We start from the raw sequence: 22,682 nt of genomic DNA, 5'->3' as shown, positions 1-22,682 counted from the left end.
TTTCAGCTATCTCAAGCAATACCTGACTACCCCACAACTCTAGCAAATCACAAGGTTGGGGAAACTTTATACTTATACTTGGCAGTGAGTTCTGTCTTAGTGAGAGAAGAAGCGAGGCAGTGGAGCCAAGTTTAGTATGTTAGCAGGATGCTACAGGGCGATGAGATGAAGTATAGCCAAATCCAGAAGTTGGCCCTGATATTAGTAACAAGAAGAAGGAAACTCCAACCTTACTTCTAGTCGAATAAAATCGTGGTGTTGACCAACCATCCTCTAAGGCAGATTGTACCTGCGGCGGTAGAGTTGGGAGAATTTGAAATTAAATATCAATCCAAAACGGCTGTGAAAGCCCAGGACTTTGCTAACTTTGTTGTTGAGTTAGCAGGTGAACAAGAGGAACAAAGAATGGAGGAAGGATGGATGCTACATGTAGATGGATCCTTGATCTTAGGTGCTGGCGAAGCACGAATTTTACTACAAGGACCAGGTGGTGTGGAGATCGAGGTCGCCACTAGGCTCGATTTTCCCACTACTAATAATAAGGCGTAATATGAGGTCCTTGTTATTGGTTTGAGAATGGTGTTGCACGCAAGAGTAAAGAAGTTATTTGTTTTTTTTTTTTTTGATAAATGTAAATTTCATTAATAAAGAATAATGGTACAGTACAACATGTGGTCAACAAATTATTATTATTATTTTTTTTTGATAAATGTAAATTTCATTAATAAAGAATAATGGTACAGTACAACATGTGCTCATCAAATGGTTTATCCCTCAACCCAAGGGATACGCCATAATCTATACAATGCTCGTGTACTGACTGACGAAGCTAAATCAACGCTAAGAATCCTCTGCCTGACATCATCGACAATTAGGATATTCAAAGTGGCCGGTGTCCGCTCAGTGTGTTCAAATCTCCTCAAGTTTCTCTCCCTCCAAATGTGGTAGACACACGATGCAAGTAGTGTATGGTAAGCGCTACTAATAATATGCTTACCTCTCCATTTCCGTGTCGCCCATTCAATACTGTTGTCCAATCCCTGTTAGGCTAGTGAAAGCGAGTCTGTCTGCGAATCTCAAGAAGACACTGACGACTAAATCTGCATCGAAAGAATAAGTGTGAATGAGATTCCGTAGTTCTCTCATCGCATAATATGCACGGTCCCAGGTGAGAAAGCCATGATTTGTCCGTGGTAGGTAGTTTGCCAAGGATTGCGAGCCATAAGATGAACAAATGCTGAGGGATCTTCAGGGATCCCAAAAGTAGTGAAGACCATCCTACTTTCGGCTCAGGAGGATCAAATAATCGGTAGAGGGCCTAGGTAGTAGGTTGTCCTTCGTCACATCTCCACACCACTCGATCCTCACCTCCAAGAATAAGCGGTAGGTTATGTGTGATCTCCAAACATTCAAAGTCCGTGATGGTAGGCCATTGCCATTCTCTGGCTGAAATCACCGAACTGAGTTTTGCTGATTCTTCAAGTCTAAGATGGCGCGGTCCACGAGGGAACCGCTCAATAAGTGGACCCAAGTGATGCCACAGGTCTTGCCAAATAAAGAATCTACCTCCATTTCCAATCTGGTAATCCACAATAGAGCGAAGATAAGGACGGAGCCTGAGCATTTTCCGCCATCCCCAAGAACCTCCCTGCTCACGGACAGTCCAAACTGATGTATCCCGTAACCGGCCTTGGTAAAGCCATTGAACCCATATGGATGTCCTGTCACACCGGATAACATCACATAATTTCTTGCTCATTAATGCGCGATTCAAGGTAGAGATGTCCTTGAATCCAAGTCCACCTCATCTGCCGGTCGACACACATCTTTCCAGGCAACCTTGGCGTAACCAGAAGACTTCGTACCCTTCCGTAGAAAGTTCCTCAACCTCTTCTCAATTTCATTGATAACTTTCTTAGGTAATATGAAAATGCAGATGCCCAGTATAAACTCAATGTCGAAAGCACGGTTTTGATGATTTGTACCCGCCCAGTATATGATAATGAAATCCATTCCCATCCAGTAATGCGTGCATCAATTTTTGAAATAAGAGGTTGACAGTCAGAGATAGACAGTTTAGAAGAAATTAAGGGGAGACCCAGATACCTCATTGGTAGTTGCCCCTCTTGAAAGCCCAAAATCTCCAACATCTGGGCTTTCAATCCTTGAGCTGAACCGGAGATTATTAAGTGGCTTTTTTGAACATTCAGCCGAAGGCCCGACATCTGCGCAAACCAGTCCAATCCCTCCTTGAAGACTCTAATGGAGTCAAAGTCAGCTCTGCAGAAAAGTAGTAGGTCGTTTGCAGATTCAAACTGGAAAACCTTGGAGCTCTCACACTTCCAATGATAGGTGAATTGCATGTCCTGCTCAATTCGTTGCAGGAATCCCAAATGTAAAGCTTCCATGACGAGAACAAACAGATAAGGAGATAGGGGGTCTCCCTGTCGTAATCCTCTCGCTCGAGTAAAGAACCCATGAGGAATTCCATTTAGACCAATCGAGAATGAGGTAGTCGAGACACACTCCTCAATCCACCTTGTGAACTTAGGTGGGAATCCAAACAACTGCAAAACTATTAACAAGAAGTCCCACTCCACCGTATCATAGGCCTTCCTGATATCCATTTTAAGCGCGTATCTGGGGGGTAGGCGCATCTGATTATAGCCCGAGAATAGTTCCTGAGCTAGCATAATGTTGTCTCCAATGCTTCTTCCCGGGATAAATGCTTTCTGACAGGGACTAATAATCTTCTCTAGTAAAACACTAAGTCTCTGAACAAGTAGTTTCGCAATGATCTTGTATAAAACACTGAAGCATGAAATCGGTCTAAAATTATTAGCTGACATAGGAGTGTGTACCTTTGGTATTAGAGCCAAAATCGTGGAGTTAACCTATTTCAGTAGTTTCCGGTTAAAAACAAATCCAGAATCGCTCTCGTTACTTCTTCCCCCACCATAGGCCAAGCCACCTTGAGAAACCCTAACGAGTAACCATCAGGTCCCAGCGCCTTGTCTTCAGCGATATCAAACACTGCTTGCTTCACATCATCTAGCGAGAATGGTAGGAGTAAGTGGCTAGCTTCCTCATCAGTAATACAGTGCCTTGCCCATGGTCTAAGGTATCGAATATCCACTATCAATCGTTGTCTGGTACCTCCTAAGAGGTTGTGATAGTATGAGACAAACTCTTGGGCGACCTCCCCTTGATCCGTGTGTGTGGTACCATTTTCATCATTGATCTGCAAGATTCTCCTCATTACTCGTCTCTGAGCGATCTTACGAAAGAAAACCTGGGAACATTGGTCTCCGTCTTTCATCCACTGCATCTTACCTCTTTGTTGCAACATGAATTGTTCGAGTTTTGCCGCTTTAGCATAAACGATTCGACAGCAATGTTCCAGGAGTAAGAAGAGCTCATTCTGTCTGTCACAGCTCACCAATAGTTGTGCCTCATCGAGAAAACCTTTGGCTAACTGGACATTCATCGTCAAATCCCCCTTATTCCTCCTCTGTAGTCGGAAGACTGGTTTAAGAGCCTTCAGTTTACGTGTCACGGCATACATAGGTATACCAACAACCTCATGATGCCAAATGTTCTGCACATTAGGGATAAACTCAGGTGATTGGGCTAGATAGTTATCAAATCGAAACATACCTCCATTATGTTGCTGTGTATCCCCATGTAGAACCAGTGGCGAGTGATCAGATGTCCGTGGTGTAAGGCTGTGATAGGATGATGTAGGAAACCTTGCCAGCCAACGATCATTAATAAGTATCCGGTCCAGCCGCTTCCACAAACTTCGCGCGGATGTACTGCAATTATGCCATGTGAACCATTCACCTTGCATTGGAAGTGGAATCAGGCCCGTCTCCAGAATACCTGTATTAAATTCTGTTGTGGCCATCCATATATCTCCTAAAATGCCACATACCTCATTAAGGTCTCGTACTGTATTAAAGTCCCCTCCCACCAACCACGGGGCGTCTGAGCACTACTGAGCAAGTGTCTCCAGTGCAGTCCACAAAATTCGACGGTCAATCACCTCAGATGCACCATAAACAACAGTAACAACAATAGATTCATTGACAGCATTAAATAGTGATACGACAATGCACGAATTGTTCACCCAGGTCAAGAACATGTACATCTATAAAATTCTCATCCCACGCTAGCCATATACGATTTTCAATAGAATTATAGTCAGTAAACCACTTCCATTGAGGTAGCAGATAAGACTGTATATGCATAATATTATTCAGTTGAACACGTGTTTCAAGTATGCCCAAGAGATATAACCTGAATTCTGAGACAAGGTCCTTTAATGCAAGTTGATGGTCTCGTTTATTCAGCCCACGGACATTCCATATGGCAAGGTTCAACATGGGTCATGATTAATGGGGCTGCGTGTGTTAGGACCCCTCGAGGATTCACCTGCATCATCAATTAATTGCAAAGCATCAAAGGCATTATAAATAACCAATGCCTTAACCCTATCATCATGTTTGGCAGTGTTGCGTTCCCTAATCACTTCTCCCTCCTCACGTCTCGGTTTGTCTATCATTGTCGATCTCATCGATTTTCTCTCTTTTCATTGTTTGGTTGTGGTGGAGGAATATTTGTTTTTGCCACATACACAGCTACTGGTGGTTTACTCGGTTTATGTGTTTTGTTCAGCGGATAGTCCTTGGTCATGTGCCCCAAGGTCATACAGTTTGTACATTTTGGAGGGAGCCATTCGTATTCAACATCAACTTTACAAGCTGTTTCCCCTCCATTTTCATCCGGTGTCATGACAACGATATGATTTCTCAACGTTTGTGCCACATCAATCATCACACATACACGAGCGAAATTCAATCTCATGCATGCTCTCGTTATTGCATCCGGGTAGAGAGGTTTACCCACTCCACTAGCTACCGTACTCAATCCATTAGTAGTCCAATATTCCATTGGTAGGTGTCTAAGTTTAATCCCAATAGCTACATACTTATGTTGCAGCTTTCTCAGGGCCATACCTAGTTCCCACTTTTGCAACACTATTGGTTGTCCTTGGAACAACTAAGGTCCCCCTTCGATCACGTCTTCCATATCAATGAGTGTTTTAAATTGGAAGAAAAAAAAATCCATTAGCTGTCGTGGTGACTTCCCTTAGTGCTGGCCATACCGAATGAGTGTATTCCTTTAGATGATGATAATACGATTTTTTTCCCAGAAAATATCCGACAGCTGTAGTTTTCCAACGTTTGGATCCATCCCGTATAGTGTCCAAGGATAGCCGGACAACAATTTCCCCATTTTTCACCGTTGGGGCGATGAAAGATAACGTTTTACGAGGCGAATTATTAAACGCGTGGGCAATTTTATCTTCATCAATCACATTAGGACAAGTATGTAGTGGTATGTTTCCAACGAATAATCCAGTCGGAATAGGGCTAGATTGCTTAGGAAAAATTCTACAATTTTTCACACCATTGATGACATCACATCTGACAACATCAGGGCTTACATCATGGCTGACATCATCAGGGCTTACATCATGGCTGACATCATTAGGGCTTACATCATGGGTGACATCATCAGAGCTTACATCATGGATGACATCATCAGGGCTTACATCATAGATGACATCATCTGTGTGTTCAACCAAGTCAGTTGCTGCGTCACCCACCGGCAAAACAAATGTCGTCGGAGAACTACTCCTCATCGTCGGATTAATCGGCAGAATCTGTGATTTCTCCGGCGAAGAACGCGAATCAGCGAGTACAGTAAACAGCTCCTTCTCCTCCGTTTGTTTTCCAGCCTTATAGTGGCGATGTCCCGGCAGAAGACAACGCCTGGGCGGAGGGAGTTTCACCAGCGCCACTTTCGGCTTCGAAGAGCACTTTCCAAACTTGGTTTCCCAGCGGATCTGGAGGTTTTTTAGGGCATTCATGGCGGTTTCGTCTCCATCAATCACTCTATTAGCAAGTTTCAGAAATTCCTCAATATTAAACTCATTCGCCGATGGAGATCTGACATTTCCGCCATTGACGGCGCTATTTTTAGAGCTTGCGAACCCTAGTTTTGAACTAATCCCCAACGGCTGCAAGAATGCAATTTTATCCGTGGATAAGTCATCTTCACCCGTGACGACGCCTTGGCAGTGCACAGAGGCCGGAAAAACGTCAGTTTCCGGCAAAATTTCAGCGGGCGATGTTTTGGGTTCCATAAACTCTAAAAATGGCTGCGCCATTTTCGCATCTATTTCAGACCTCAAGCTTCGATTTTCTAGTCCAAAAATGTTTCCTCTATCATCCATGAAGCTTTGGCATCCATTTCCGGTCGAAAAGCCGGCGAAATCCATAAGATTTGAGAAATCCGCCCGTCCATCTTCCTCGTGCAGAAACTGTTTTTTGGCCGGAATTTTGCCGTCGCCGTCTCTCTGCCGGCGATCAACACCTTCCTTAGTTGCCACATCATCGGCCGGTCCTTTCTCTTCACCGCCCACTTCGCCGGCCGGAGATTGCATGCGAATAGCTTGAGTGTGTGTTTTTAATGGTGTAATAGTGTGTGTAGTAGGGAGAGAATTTTTAGAGAGAGTTTTTTGTGTCCATTTTTTTGTTCATGTAAAGAGTAAAGCAGGAGTATGACATAGAAAGATTGGAATGATAATCGAAGATAAAGCATCGCTGGAGGAAGGGAGGTGGTGCAATGTGTAGTAGAAAAATAATCATGAAAGAATGAGATAGTACAATATACGTTAAAAGGAATCAAGCCAGAAAACCTGATTGCAGCTAGAAGATTGCAATTTAAGGAGATTACTTTGATGAATGGGGAGTTGTATAGGAGAATTGCAGAGGGCCATTTACTAAAATGCCTAAGTCCGAAAAATGCACGTTACGTCCTTAGGAAAATTCATGAAGGAAGTTGCGGTAATCACTCTAGAGGTAGATCGTTGGCGCAAAAGATAACAAGGCAAGAATATTTCTGGTCAACCATAGTAAAAGACGCACTGGAATTCACAAAAAAATGTGAAAGTTTTCAGAAGCACGTGACTCTGATACATTCACCTGCAGCACCAATGGAACCTATCAGGATCGCATGCCCATTCGAACAATAGGGGATAGATACTTTGGGACCTTTCCCACCAGGCCCCGTATAGAAGAAGTTCATCATAGTAGCAGTGGAATATTTCTCTAAGTAGGTGGAGGCAGAAGCTTTAGCAAAAATCACTGAAAAAGATGTAACTAATTTTATTTGAAAAAATATCATCTGTAGATTCGGAATACCTAGAGTGTTCATCTAGGACAGTGGAACTCAATTTCAAGGCAGGAAAATATGGAATGGTGCAAGGAATTGAAGATCTAACAAAAATTCACGGTTGTTTGAAAACCGTAGGCCAATGTGCAGACAGACGTCATGAATAGAATTTTGTTGCAATACTTTAAAATAGCTTAGAAGGTGCTAAGGGCTCAAGGGTAGAAGAGTTAGTTGGGTGTTATAGGCATACAGGACTACGATTGGAGAAACCCCATTTTGCCTGGTCTATGGAACAACTACAGTGATACCTACAGAAATTAGAGAAGAAATGGCAAGGGTCACCATATAAAACCTTAAGGCAAACGTTAGATAATAGATTTCGACCTCGTAATAATTGAATAAACAAGGGATAGAGCATTTGGAAAAATCTTACACTACGAAAGCTTCATGATGTAAAGCTACAACAACAAAATCAGACCAAGAAACTTTTAGGTAGGTTACTTGGTGCTAAAGAAGGTCGAGGTTTCCAAGCATGTGGGAAAGTTAGATCCCAATTAGGAAGGTCCATATAAAGTAGTTGAAGTAAAAAAGAGGGAACATACCGGCTGCAAGATTTGGAAGGCGATGATTTACCAAGGCTATGGAATTTATATAATTTGAGAAATTCTATGCTTAGTACTGTTTGTTCAATACAAGAATTTTTTGGCAAGAGACTGATCTAAAAAAGATAACTTTTGTATTAATATGAAAAAGATCAATCTTATACATATTCGAAAAAGGATCACCCTCTCTTTGCAGTTCATGATTCACGCATCATGGGAGGTCAAATTCAAGAATTTCTCCCAAGTATACAATGACCCATGAGGTCACATGTTATCAATTCTGTAAAAGAATTTGACCAAAAAGACCCCATGAGGTCGCATGTCATCAATTTTGAGACTTTAAATTCTGGAAAAGAATCTGACCAAGTACAAAATGACTCTGTGAGGTCACATGTTATCAATTCTGAAAAAGGATTTTTAAATTTTGGAAAATCATTTGACAAAGTATAAAATGACCCCATGAGGTTGCATGCCAATTTTGAGACTAAATTCTGAAAAAAGAATCTGAACAAGTATAAAAAGACCCCATGAGATTTCATGCTATCAATTCTGCAAAAGGATTTTCAAATTTTGGAAAAGGATTTGATCAAGTACAAACGACCCCATAGGGTCACATGTTATAACAGATTTTCAAGTTCTAACATAAAATGAGCAAGTGAGGTCACAACCAATTAAAATTAGTCATGACCTCTTCAAGGTCGTAAACTTGTAACGGGACAACATAGTGAATAACTAATATAAACATAAGTATATGACAAAAGGAATTGGGGGCTAGACCTTGTGTATTGGATATGGGTGGAGGAAGGAGAAAGAAAAGGCCCGCTTCGAGATGAACAATTGGAAGTCGGCAAAAACCCTTAGGAGGGCGATGCATTTTGTCAAAAGAACCCAGAAGAATTATCTCAAAATCATTGGGAATATAATACTTCTCCCCAATCGCATTGGGGGACATCATAGCTACATGGATCGCTGCCCATGGATCCCTAGACATCATAGCTACATATTGTTCTAAGGTATTATTAGTCGGATCTACAGTCTCTAAGTTGTTTTCTACCCTAGTTGGAGGAACAATGGAAGGACCTTTATGAGCGATGGGCTGGGGTAATGTCGCGGTTGTCCCAGAAGAATTAAAGCTGGAGCTAGAACCTGAGCTTGAATTAGACATAATAAAATAGGGGAAGGAGATAGCGAAAGATACCTGGAGATACATGAGCGAGATATCAGCAGGTCGCACCTAGGAAGCTATTTGCAAGAATGGGGTAAGAACAAGTCAAATGGAGAGTGCATTTATAGGAAAGGCACGCCAAAATGGACGGTGGGATGAGAAGGATAACAGATAGATCCAAGGGCTTAGGTTGAATGACTATACAAGTTCTCTTACTGGTTTTCACACACTAATAAGAAGTGGGGAAGTAATGATGGGGATTAAGATAATTACTATTAAAAATAATGAAAATGCCCTGAAACAAGCATTATTTACAGGTATAACCTGAAGATCCATCCCCCTTCATGGGTTCGGACCCTCAACTCGACCTAAAAGACTTGCTACTAGAGGTCGTCGATTTACGTGATGTCACGTGAGCTAGGATGCTGACACGTGGCATAACGCAAATGGACCTTTGGACATGCAAGTGGACCCACCCAGATATTATAAATACCCCGTGTTCAGTACATTTATGACACTAAAATCCAGATTAGATCGATTTTGAGTTCACTTAAGTTCTTATTAAGATCGTTTCCTCTATCTCTAATATCTTCTCTAACTTAGGCAGTGGAAGATCGTAGTTAGGGACCTCCTAGTAAGCCTAACGGTCTGCTCTCTTTTCTCAGGTCTCTAACCTTTTTAAGGACATGAGGTAGCTGACAACCTGCGACCCGAATGAAACACGGTGCTATATATAACATGTATATATTTAACATATATTTTCAATTTCTCATAAAATTTAAATATGCAACATGAAAAATATCAAGATAAAATATAAAATAAGCATGTCTTACATCTGAATTTTAACCAAATTTAACTTAAAAATATACATACTTATTTATTTTAAAAGGTATGCAATATAAATTTCTATTAATCCAAAGTAGCTAAATTATTATGACCATCTATCCAATTTTTAGTAATTTCATCCTAAAATTTTTAGTTAAAAGGTTGTTTGCAATAACTTCTGCTTTATTGTGTCATACAGAAAATGGTAAATTTGTTAGTGTGTTTGAAAAAATAAATTAATGCATACAATTTTACAAATAATCTGCACAAGTTGGTAGTGAATTGTTACACGACTCGAATGCGGCATTCTTGTGTCCGAAAATAAAAAATAAAATAAAAGAACATGATGTTGAATACACTCTGGACACGTTTAGGTTTTTTAATACTTTAACAGTTTTCAGTTGTCATAAAAAAAAAAAAAGAGTTTGGAAATTTAGAGTTAATTATACTTAGACTTCCTTTCAAAATGTAATATTACACTTTTCCTCATAAATATTTTGAAATTACACTTACACCTCCTCTGAAAATTCTTTCTTTTCACCCCAGGTCCTTCTGTTAGAGTTAGGTCGAAAAATACTAACACTAAAAAAAGAAATTACATAAATATTTAATTTTGCCCATTATTTGACATATTCTTATATTTTTTCATACTTATAAAAAGATAATTATAATATACATATATATATATATGGAGTGGGGTTAACATCATTATATTTTTTTCTTATACGTATAAAATTATTACAAGGGAATGTTAGATGATGTGTAAAATTAAATTTTTTTTTTCGTCCAAATTCTAACAGAAGTGGATCAGGTATACACGATAAATTTTCAAAGCAGTGTAAATGTAATTTTGAAACTCTTTTGGAACAAAATGTAATTTTATATTTTCAAAGGAGGTCTAAGTGTAATTAACCCAAAAAGTTATGGCTAATATATACTATTTATCATGATCAACCAAAAATCACTGTGAAAAATAAAGTTTTGACTATGGTTAATTAGCTTTTTTCATGGTTTTACTGACTAAACCATTTGTCATGATTTTTAGTTGTAACTAATATTTTGACCTTGTTTACAAAAATAACGGCTAATAGCTGTCAACCATTGTTAAACTCGTTATTTTTTATTTTTAGCCATTGTAATTAAACATAAAAAAAGTCATAAAATGTTTTAAAGAGTTTCATTTAATATTATAATGGTATAGTTGAGTGGAATTAATGTGAAATAAATAATTTATATAGAATTTAAAATCTAAAAATAGAATTTTGTTTTTAACATTCTAAAAGAATATTTATTTTAGATCTGATGAAATAGTATTCATAAATTGTACTTAATTAATAAAAAATATTAGGACACCCAAATTTAAACTGATTGATTCGATCAGCAGTGAACGGTTCGGGGTTCATATTAAAATCATTACCATCAAAATCGGACTGCCATGTGTACTAATGAAAACTGGTCAACTTAATCATTATTTTTTTAAGAAATGCAAAACTCAAACTAAAGAAAAAGATGCCAAAACAAGAGAAAATTTTAGTTCGGACTCAACTTTGCCAAATATAAATCAGTCACATTATTAGTGCAATACACTTACTCTGTAAATGGTGTACAGTTCAAAAAAAGTGACCAATCACACTTGTTCTACGATTAATTTAATTCGTCCAAACTTGATCCAAGTAAAAGAAATATCAAGACAAGTTGGATTTTTCTTCTCTTTTTTTTCTTTTCCCCCAAACTTTTTCTCCAACATTCTTGTACTTGAATTTATTTTATATTGAGACAGTGGTTACTATCTTTGTTAGTTCAAAAAAGAGTCAGCTACCGCTGCTCTCTAAAGCAAACAAAGGCATCAGTCACTCTGGTTTATATAGTATGATTAGAGTTTGTTAGTATTTTTAATTTGGTCCAACTGATCAGATCCAATTTCGATCAAATTTGATTTTCAAAACATTGATAATGTGAGTTGGAAGTAATAAATAACTTCAAGTACAGGAAAAAACTGATCACTAGAAAGCCGACACGAAGAATATTGCACCTGAAAGGAAATAAAATCAAAGCTTCCAGCAGTTCTTCAGGAGTAGAGCTCCAGGTGAGTCCTCTACCAACTATACATCTATCATGTTTTCATTTTGTTACAGACTTTTAATTGCAATTTATTTATTTATACTCTTTATTGAAGATGTGATGCTTAATAGTAATTAATTTTTATGACAAAATATTTATTTATAAAAATATCCTAAATATACTTATTTATTCACAAGTATAATAAAATTATATATATATATTATGGATACATATCAAGTTGTTTTCGACTGTTAACTAATGTGAGCTTATTTCTTGAGATTATATAAAAAAGTATGTGCTTACTATTTTTTTTAGATGAATACATATATATTATTTTTTTATTACACACTCATCATGTTTGTACCAACTGTTATTCTATTTACTTTGACTTTCATTATTGTATGATTTTTTAGGTTAAATAAAATTTTCTCTTATAAAAATATAATGGGCAGAAACCCCAACTAAAGAAAATGAAAGAGCAACCCGTCTTCCTGACCTTTTAAATTAAAATGAGGCAATTTTTCTCTCTTTGCACTTCTCATGCCGAAATGAAAATGTAATGGGCAATTGATTTTTGACACATATAATGTCTGTTATACTCCTACTTACTAATGTAAAAACATAAATATTTAATTACGTACTTTTCATATTTACTATCAAATAATCAATTTTTAGACATATATATATATACATAAAATGATTTTGTTCCAACAAAAAGTTATTAGGAAAAAAATGAATAGGGAGACAGTTGCTTGTTTGTTTATGCTTTCATTTTAATAGGTTTTCTTGTTAAATAACAATATGCTTGGATTAATTAATGAAATGTGTTTTATATTGAATTGCTGTGTCAAATTAATATATTTTCGAATAGAATATATATAAACAACCATGTTTTTAGGTTATCAAACTTTTTATTAAAAGCCCAGGGAGATGGTTTGCCATTTTTATCATTTTAAAAGGAGTATTAACAATCATGATTAATTTTGTCTAACGTAAGTAGGTCTAGGGCGGAAAAATATATTAAACTATTTGATACTCAATGGAAATCAATAGTAAAAGCTCGTTTGCTTCATTGTTAAACTTAACATGCTAAACTTGGACGAAAAAATTTTGTTTGATAGACTTTCAAAGTCTACTTGAACTTGTTTCGACTAATTCAAAAATAATATTAGATACTTAAAAGTATTGAATTTATTCGACTTGACTCATATTTGATTCATCAACTAATCCTCATTCCAACTTAATTATTTATTAGATCATCAATCAAATCAAACTTGAACACAATTTTTTAAGCTCGATAATAATTCAAACAAACTTGGATAAGGATCTGCTGCAGCAGCTGCAAACCAAGCAATTTGGTTGGAGAAACTTCTGATAGATATGGGGCAAAGCCCAAAAGATGCTATTGTGATTTGTGTTGACGACAAAGTTAGACATTGCTATTGCAAAGAACCCTAGGCAGTGTGGAAGAACCAAACACATCAATATGAAGTTTCATGCAATTAGAGAAGCAAAAAAGAATACAGAAGTCAATCTGGTGTATTGTCGCTTTGAAGATCAGATGGCTGATATATTAACTAAAGCTCTTTCTAAAGCAAAGTTCGAAGAGCTAAAATCAAAGCTTAGAGTCCCCAAGAAATTTCTCCAGGAGGAGTGTTGGAGTTTGAGAATTTTCTAATGTAGCACCCCCTTTGCTACAAGGGCTATATCTATCCTAAACGTCATACTTATAGTAATCCCTGTGTTCATACATATACATTTACACATAACCATCTAATTAATTTGCATACGTAATCCCAACACGTCATAATAGTTATTATCAATCCACAATATTATATATATACATATCACACATCACAAAGTGATTCGTCACAGGTAATCCGTACACTTATATTATCTCTGTACAAATAAAATGTGGTTTGTACTCTTAACTGACAAAGAGGAGAAAACTGCATACTGGCCCGACCTGCCTGAGTATAACGCGTAGACCTAGTTTTCAACAGCCAGACACCTCAAAGTCTACTCCTGAAAGAAAATGTCAGCAGAGGGATGAGTCTGCCACTCAGTAAGTAAATAACCAGCCCTATCTATATATGTATATCAAACACAACCAAAACAAGATGAACAGGCAACACGCATGTAATACAATCAATTTAATTCCAACATAATCAGCTTTATTATACCACATGACTATCTCATAATAAGACAACCAACCAAACTCGAATTTTCTCTAGATTGCTTACTAGAAGGTGATATTGTGTTTTTCCGCCAACTCAATCTCACCGTTATATAAATTTAAGTGAACCCCCTTGACAGCCGGCTCATCAATCTCATTTCGCACATAGCATTTTCTTTTTGCAGATAGCTGTTTCATTTCGCACATAGCATTTTCTTTTCGCACATAGCACTTTCTTTTCGCACATAGCACTTTTCATATCGCTTTATAGGCTTTTCAACACATCAAGGGGTATTCACACCACAATTATATTCAATTTCCACCACTCCCTCATTTCCACATATCACCATTCTTGTAAACAGCTAGTAACGTAAAACCATATATCAATACATTCTCATTCTCAGACACTCACAACACATCAAACAACAAACATAATATTTCATTGCATTTCCTCATTCCACATACACAATACCGTCAATCAAATGAAATCATCCATCACTCACATACTTTCAGAGAAATCAATGGCAGCATGAACCACAAATTTATATAACAGTAATAGCACAAATAAAGGGGACATATATAGATAATATTAATTATTTTCTTACCTCGACCTTCCAACGTTTCTTTCTACTCAATTGCTAATTGTCAGTCCTTTCACCTCACCCCCGTATTATATAATGAGTTATACCACATACAATTAATATATCGAGAATATCGTATTTTCTTTTAAATATAATATTAAATATTATTCGTACAATTTCTAATAATTCTTTACTATTGTATTTCTATCGAAATACAAATCTTCATTTTTCCTCTTTATTAACATACCATTTATTAAATATAATTTTCAGAATATTTCTATGAATTTCCTATCAATTTCTCGCTATTATACACTTTAATTGAATAATAATACACATAATTGCGTATTTGGTTAACAATTCCGATTGAATTGTATAAATTAGCTATAGTAATATTTAAATCTAATAAATTTAATAATCTAATTGACCAACGATATCATTTTTATATCCAATTTAATATTTAATTTGACACTATTTTAAATAGCCAAACTCATAAAATATTCCGATTAAATAATACATCACTTAGTATAAACAACATTTAATAAACGAACTAATTAAATAATGTAATTATATAAATAAATAAAAATTGAAATTGCAATTCTCGTACCTCTGATTTTTCTTCCGCGAGAGAAACCTCAATTTCATGTGTGTGTGCGCCGTGCATGTGTGTAATATGTATGTGTATGTGAGTAAAGAGAGGAGAGTGAGGCGGTGGGGAGATGGCCCACCTCCCACTCTCAATCCTCTCTCTCTTTTCATATGTATATATGTAGTATTCATTAATATATATATACTAATATACATGTATTATTTACTAATACATATATATAAATAATAATAATAATAATAATAATATTTATTTAATTAAATTTTTCTTAAAAGACCCATTACGTCCCTCCTAATTTTCTTTAATTAATATAAATTGCCCCAAAATATTATAACGAACTCCAATTTAATCCGTTCAAGTTTTATTACATTCCAATTATGGCCCATAATTTTTATTTACTAATTAACTAAGTTTCATAAAAATTTATCAATTAATCCCCCAATTATATATTATAATCTTTGGGGCGTTGCATTCTAGGTACTTTAAAAATTATTCACCATGATAATGTGCACATGAGTGCGTTATTGCCCTAGCATTGATTAAAACAATAAGATTTTTTGCAATATATGTATCAAAATGTGAATGAATGTCTAGACAATGGAATTAATTATTTGATTGATACTTTTAGGCTATGTTTAGAATTGAATTTGAAGAATGTATTTGAAGGAAGAATTTGAAACGATTCCTACTAAGAATGTATTTAAAATATTGGAGAAAATTGAAAGGACTCAACAAATTTAAATCTTTGGCACTTAATATTTACACCCGTTTTATATTTTTTTACATAATTTCTGTTTATGCTTTATACATGTTGAATAAGAATAAATTTTAATACAATTTAAATTTTTATACATGTTTATGCTTTATACGTCATCCCGAGGACTCCAGGTGACCTAACAATTACAAAACAGTAACCCATTATTATTTTAATAGGCCTTCCTCTTTGTTCTTCTTCCATCATGAGCTCCGTCCAACGGGCCTAGGCCTTCCTCTCCTTGGAAGCTTACATTTATTCAAAATAAATGAACCTCGCAATACTAATTACACTCATTACAACTAAAATTGAAAACTCCAATCAAAAGTTGGGGGAGTACAAAAGGACGGAGAAAGCAACCTTTATGATCATCCCCATTGTTTATCCCCAATTAAAGCAAAGAGGCATGCATGTCTCACCCAACATAATATTAAACCATGCATTCGACTAATGGGCTTTGTGATCAACCCTATTGTTTATCCAACAAACATTAATTAACACATTTATATCAAATATAAATATGTTATACAAATAAATACAATTCATGTATTTAACAATAGATATCCAATATCAAATACCAAAAATATAATTAAATGCTGAAAATAACATACTAATAATACAATTAAAAAATGGATATCAACCATACATCCAATGTACAATTTTTCTCTTTGTTTGATAATCATTTCGAAATTAATTTAAGGCACAATTCAATTTTAAAAAAATTCAATTTAACTAAAATTAAAATTAGCCAAAATCAATAATTTTAGAAAAATTAAAGAAAATAGGAAAATTCAATTTTTTGGAAAAGAACGGCACAAAACGGCCAAGCCGTTTGAAACAGCAGCAGCCAGCCACGCGTATGCGCGCGCAGAGCCTCCTGCCTGCGCGTTGGCACGCACGTTAGGCAGTGGCCTGTGCACGCCCTGCTAGCCAAAATGAGCGGCCGACAAGGCAGCAACGGCCGTACAATTCTGTTTTTTAAATTATTTTTTTGAATTTATGCAATTAAAAACTAAAATAAAACCATTTACAGAAAATTCAATTTTCAAAAAATACATAATATCCATAATTTAATAGCAAAATTAATACATATTTTATAAACACATAATCATGCTTCAAAGTCATTAAACATGCTCTCCAAAGCAAATTAAACATGTTGTTCATGCTCAACACATAATAACATGTAAATCCTAAAGCCACAACACCGAGCAGGGCTCTGATACCACTGAAAGAATCAGTATGGCCCGAAAATACGGCGGAAGCATGATATTTAACACGGTTCAAAGGGATGTTCCCTTTGAAATTCTTGGACTCTCAGTGTTTGTCAAAATTATAATAATAATAAATTTACAAACATGCTAGACAAGTAGCTTGAGGATGAAACAAAAAAATATATATGAACAAAATATGAAACTTTACTGTTTTCTTTCTATAGTTGAGCAGCAACATACGTTGTTCCTTTTACATTCGCCCGTTTACTTTAGGATTCAAAATAGAACCCCTCTAATTTGTCCACACCACACTAAAGAAGAGACATAGTTCTTTTTCTATTGCGAGATAGAACAAAGAACAAGAAGAGAAACAACTCCAAACTAACATTATTGTTTAGTGCTTTTGGAATAGTTTATGTTGTAACTTGAATCAAATTCAATGTAGAACAAAAAGGAGAACATTTTCGGAGAGAAAAAGAGAGTAAATTTTGTGGCTTAAGTGCTAGTTATACATGATATTTGTGTAGTTTTGTACATTACATATAATTAAATTCAAAATTCAATAGTTACCAAGGTTGCCTCCAAGTCAACCTATATACATATATGCATATAACCTCCAACCATGATGAAATAACCACTCCATTATGTTCATCATGGTGAGGAGTTTCAACTCCTTCTTAGCTTGCTCCAATCTCCCTCAAATGGGATTGGACTTCAAGTATGGATCGGGCTTGATTTAATCAAATTAAATTAAGCCCAATGAAAGTCCATTGGACAATAATTAATTAAATTAATTATATCCCAACTAAGTTCAAAGATTTATTTAATCTAATTAAATAAATCTAAACCCAATCTCTAATTAACTAATCCAACCAATTAATTACATTAAACCAAATAAATTAATTCAATCAATTTATAGGTGTTGAGTCCAAAGATAGTTAATGTAATTAATTTTTTCTTGAGTCATCCGTCAAAGGGATCAGGCGTATTGTATAGAATTGTGGCAAGATCAAGGAAGGAAGGTTCTTCTCCCGCAAGGGGGTACCCTTGAGCCTGAAACTGCCCTTTGTAGGCTGAAAAGCCATGCTCGAAGTAAGGTCCTGCTATCTTGGCCGCCTCCTGCTGATACTCTACAGACCTCTCATACTCCTTCAAGTGCCTTTCCCAATAGGCCTCCAAGTAATTCTTGCCCTCCTCAGAATGAGAAAAATCCATCACTGCTTTCTCTACCTCCCTCTTCAAAGCGCTGTAGTGGATGGCTGCTTCCTTCTGCAACTTCCTCACCTCCCTCTCCTGTTGCTGGCAGCGGCTAGTCATCTCTTTCTTGGCCTCACTTAGTTTGGCATTTTCACTTCCTAGCCATTCCACCTTATCCTCCAATTTTCGCTTTTGGGCATCATTTGGGGGATAGGAGGAACCACTTGAGACCTAGAAGAAAATTCCTTATAAACAGAAGTCACCTACAAAATTCAAAAATCATCAAGAGAATTGACACAAGAAAAGAAGAAAAATATAGAAAGGAGGGTACCTTGAAGATGTAGATAAAAGGCACCGCGAGCTGCGAGTGGATAGGCCAGGAAACGCGCAAGCGAAAGCAATTAAAATAAATTGCGTAAAATAAAGTGAAATTGCAATGAAACCATGATTTCAAGGGGTGTACCCTTGGAGTTCCCAAGCATTCGATGTAGTTAATAAAATTAAACAACAATAAAATTAACAGGGCTATTGGTATAATGAAAAAACGAGAGGAACAAAAATTATAAATCAAGCATTATCTTTTTTTTATTTATTTCGAACTTCTTTCGTTGATTCGTTCACCCAAGGCCTCAATGTAGAGACCCCCTAAAGTCGTGTGGACACCAATAGGAACCTAGGATTCCTCAATTAAATTTGCTAGAACATAATTGGGGAGTAGAACACACCAAGTGTGCACAAGAGGGGTGTTCGGCCGAGTGGGATGATTGGGAGGAGAGAAAATTATTTTTCTATATTTATTCATTAGTTATTCAAAATAACTAATATAAATATATATGTACCTTGAATGGATGTATTAAAACATGTCTAGGTTCATTTACCCATCCATAAGGTAAAAATCCTTTATTCCAAAGTAGATGGTAACATCTAAGAATGTGTTTGGAACGGTGATGAGATCTTGGTTCCTTTGCTTACGCTATCATCCCGTTGTATGTGCAGAACATAATTACGAGCTCGGTAGTTCTAGGTACCACAACCCGCTCGTGGATGTAGTTTTTCATCCAAACCGCTTCCTTAGCTGCTTGTATTCAGCTTCCGTGGTAGAATCCGTTGTGGTATCCTACTTGGAACTTTTCCAAGAAACCACACTACCATTCAGCTTGAATACAAAACTTGATTGAGATTTGGCATCATCATCCGATTGGAAGCTAGCGTCGTTGTAGCCTTCCAATATCAATTCTCCACTATCGTAAATCAAGAACATATCTTTAGTCCTTTTTAGGTATTTAAGTATTATCTTAACTATGCTCCAGTGCGCCTCCCCGTCACATGCCTAATATCTTCTCGTCACGCTCAAAGCATATGCGATATCGGGCCTGGTGCACTAGACAACATACTGAATGCTTCCTTTCGCTGAAGCATAGGGGATGTCCGACATCCTTTTAAGTTCCTCATCATTCTTGGGAGACTGCTTCTTGGACATTTTAATCCCATGCCTTATGGGAAGGAATCCTCATTTTGAGTTCTCCATCTTGAATCTCTTCAAGACTTTTTCAATATACAAGGATTAGATCAACTCTAACATCTTTCTTGATGCCAAGGATCTAAGAGGCCTCACCCATATCCTTTGTAGAAAATTATGTTAACAATCATGCTTTAATGTCGCCCAACATCTTAACATAATTCCCAATCAGTAAGATGTCGTATACATAAAGCACAAGGTACGCAACCGCGCTCCCATTGATCTTCTTGTATATAAAAGGATCAAATTCGTTCTTGATGAAATCATAACCCCGTATGACATCATTAATACGTGTGTTCCAGCTTCGGGAAGCTTGTTTGAGGCCATAAATGGACCTTTAGAGACGACAGACCTTCTGTTCTTCTCCAAGGAAAGTGAAACCCTCCTACTGATCCATGCAGATCTCTTCTCAACAAAATCATTGAGATAAGTCATTTTCACATCCATGCTGCTATGGCAAGCAGAACCTGAATGGACTTGGTTATGGCTATGAGCGAGGTTTCCTCAAAATCGACCCCAGGTCGTTGAGTGTATCCTTTTGCCACGAGTCTAGCCTTGAAGGCTGTAACCTTCCCCATCAGGTCCAAGCTTACGTTTGTAGACCCATTTGCACCCAACATGTTTAACACCTTTAGGAGGGTCTACAAGGGTCAAAAACTTGATTTGAACCCATCGAGTCCATTTCAGATTTCATGGCCTCAAGCCACTTATTCGAATTGATGTCCAACATCGCTTCTCTTTATGTACTTGTATCATTATCCAATTGACTGGTCATTCTCAGGAATCTGTACCTATCAAATGGTCACGATTCCCTAGTTAACCTATGAAGGATTGGAGCACCACCAGTGGGAGCTATAGGCTCAAATGAGGTTCCTTTGTTCTGCTGAGGTGTCTCACTTGTCTCCTCAAGTAGCACCTCATCGCATCGGCTATCCGCAGGAACACCTTTTTTCAAGAACACTGCGTTCCTTGAGATAAAAACCTTTTGCTCAGATAGATTATAGAAGTGGTATCCCGTAGTTTCTTTTCGATATCTGACAAACCAACACAAACTAGACCTCGAGTCTAGTTTGTCTCCCACTAACCTCTTAACGTATGCAAAGCTACTCCACACTCTCAAGTACATGTAGGACGCAGGTTTGCCATGCCATATCTCATATGGCGTCTGGGGCACCGTCTTAGATGGTGCAATGTTAAGTAATTTGGCAGTCGTCTCAAGATCATGACCCTAGAAGGATGAGGGAAATTCCGTAAAATTCATCATGGATCGAACCATGTCTAACAGGGTTCGATTCCTCCTTTCACCCATGCCATTCAGTTGTGGTGTTCCAGGAGGAGTCCATTGAGAGAGAATTTCATTCGTCTTTAAATAATTAATGAATTCACCACTTAAATACTCTCCGCCCCAATCCGACTAAAGTGCTTTAATTTTACGGTCAGTTTGATTCTCAACTTCAAGTTCTCATTAGGTAAACATAATCATACCATGAATGATCATTATAAAGGTTATGAAGTACGGGACTCCTCCAGCCGGAGTATGTAATGTTCCAAAAACGTCTGTATGGATCAAATCCAAAAGACCATTGGCAAGCGCACTTTGTCTAAAACAAGGCTTCTTGTTCATTTCCCTTTCAGATAGGATTCACAAGTCGATAGGCTATCCAAATCATCTACCTCTAGACTCTTTGAGTCTACCAACTTTCTCATCATATCTTTTGAGATATGGCCTAGCCTTGCGTGCTATAACTGTGTATTTTCATGATTATCTAATATTTATTTGTGTTGGAGAGTCATAATCCAATTAGACTATTGGAGAATATAAGGACCATTTACCAATGTACCAACCAGATGATAGTTATTATCAATCATCAAACAAAAACTATTTTTTACTAATCGTAAATATATAACCATCATTGTCTAAAAAAGGAACGGAAACAATATTCCTAATCATGCTCGTTACATAATAATAGTCTTTTAATTCTATCCAAATATGATCACTAATTTCTAAGTTGAGAAATCACACGGCTTCCGCAGCGACGGCCATCCCATCGCCTAGCCTTAGAATCATCTCATCCTTACTTAGCTTTCTGCTTCTTTCCAACATCTGCAAGTTATTGCAGATGTGAGCTCCACAACTGGTATCCAATACCCAAGAAGCAGAATTAGTTATCATATTCAATTCAGTCACAAATGTACTTGGGTTGGAGAGGAGTTGTGGGTACTCCTTCTTCCAGTGCCCCTTTCCTTGGCAATGATTGCAGACATCATTTGCCTTCGACCGCTAAGAACCGCCAACCTTTCTTTCCTTTTGCCCAAATGGGAGCAGTAGGGGCACTCAAAGCGCTAGTAGTGGCTAGGATGGCTTTTCCATTGCCCTTCTTCCTCTTCCAATGTCCGGCCCTCTTGCTTTTAGTTTTGGAGGTTGAAGCCTCTCCTACTAATTCCATTAACATAGACTTGTGGGTCGTCGTCTCGTATTAGACCAGCATATTCATTAACTAATGAATAGACTTTTGAAGTTTGTTCATGTTGTAGTTATAATAAATAGGTCATAGGACGGAGGAAGTGACTGAAAAATCACGTCAATGTATGTGCCATTATCAAGCCCAGCTTTAAGGTCTTTGAGATTCTCCACTACGAATAGCATCCTAACCCCATGACTTCGTACAGATGATTCTTCGACCATCTTAGTCCCGAAGAATGCTTTTCTGGCGGCATATCTAATATTTTTACCATGAACCGCAT

The 22,682-nt window shown here is 37.0% G+C and overlaps 1 long non-coding RNA gene across 1 annotated transcript; it reads right to left on the bottom strand.

The window, feature by feature from the left end:
• Positions 1-13,686: 13,686 nt before the first annotated feature.
• LOC148789376 (uncharacterized) lies at positions 13,687-15,086 on the bottom strand. Its single transcript, XR_016067798.1, has 2 exons — positions 14,677-15,086; positions 13,687-13,920 (listed from the first exon to the last, which is right to left on the bottom strand). It is a non-coding gene; the product is annotated as an uncharacterized LOC148789376 (long non-coding RNA).
• Positions 15,087-22,682: the final 7,596 nt, after the last annotated feature.

Source organism: Sesamum indicum, linkage group LG1, assembly GCF_026168435.1.
Source record: "Sesamum indicum cultivar Baizhima isolate 11 linkage group LG1, ASM2616843v1, whole genome shotgun sequence".
Taxonomy (NCBI): domain Eukaryota; kingdom Viridiplantae; phylum Streptophyta; class Magnoliopsida; order Lamiales; family Pedaliaceae; genus Sesamum; species Sesamum indicum.
This window is presented reverse-complemented; position numbering and strand designations above follow the sequence as displayed.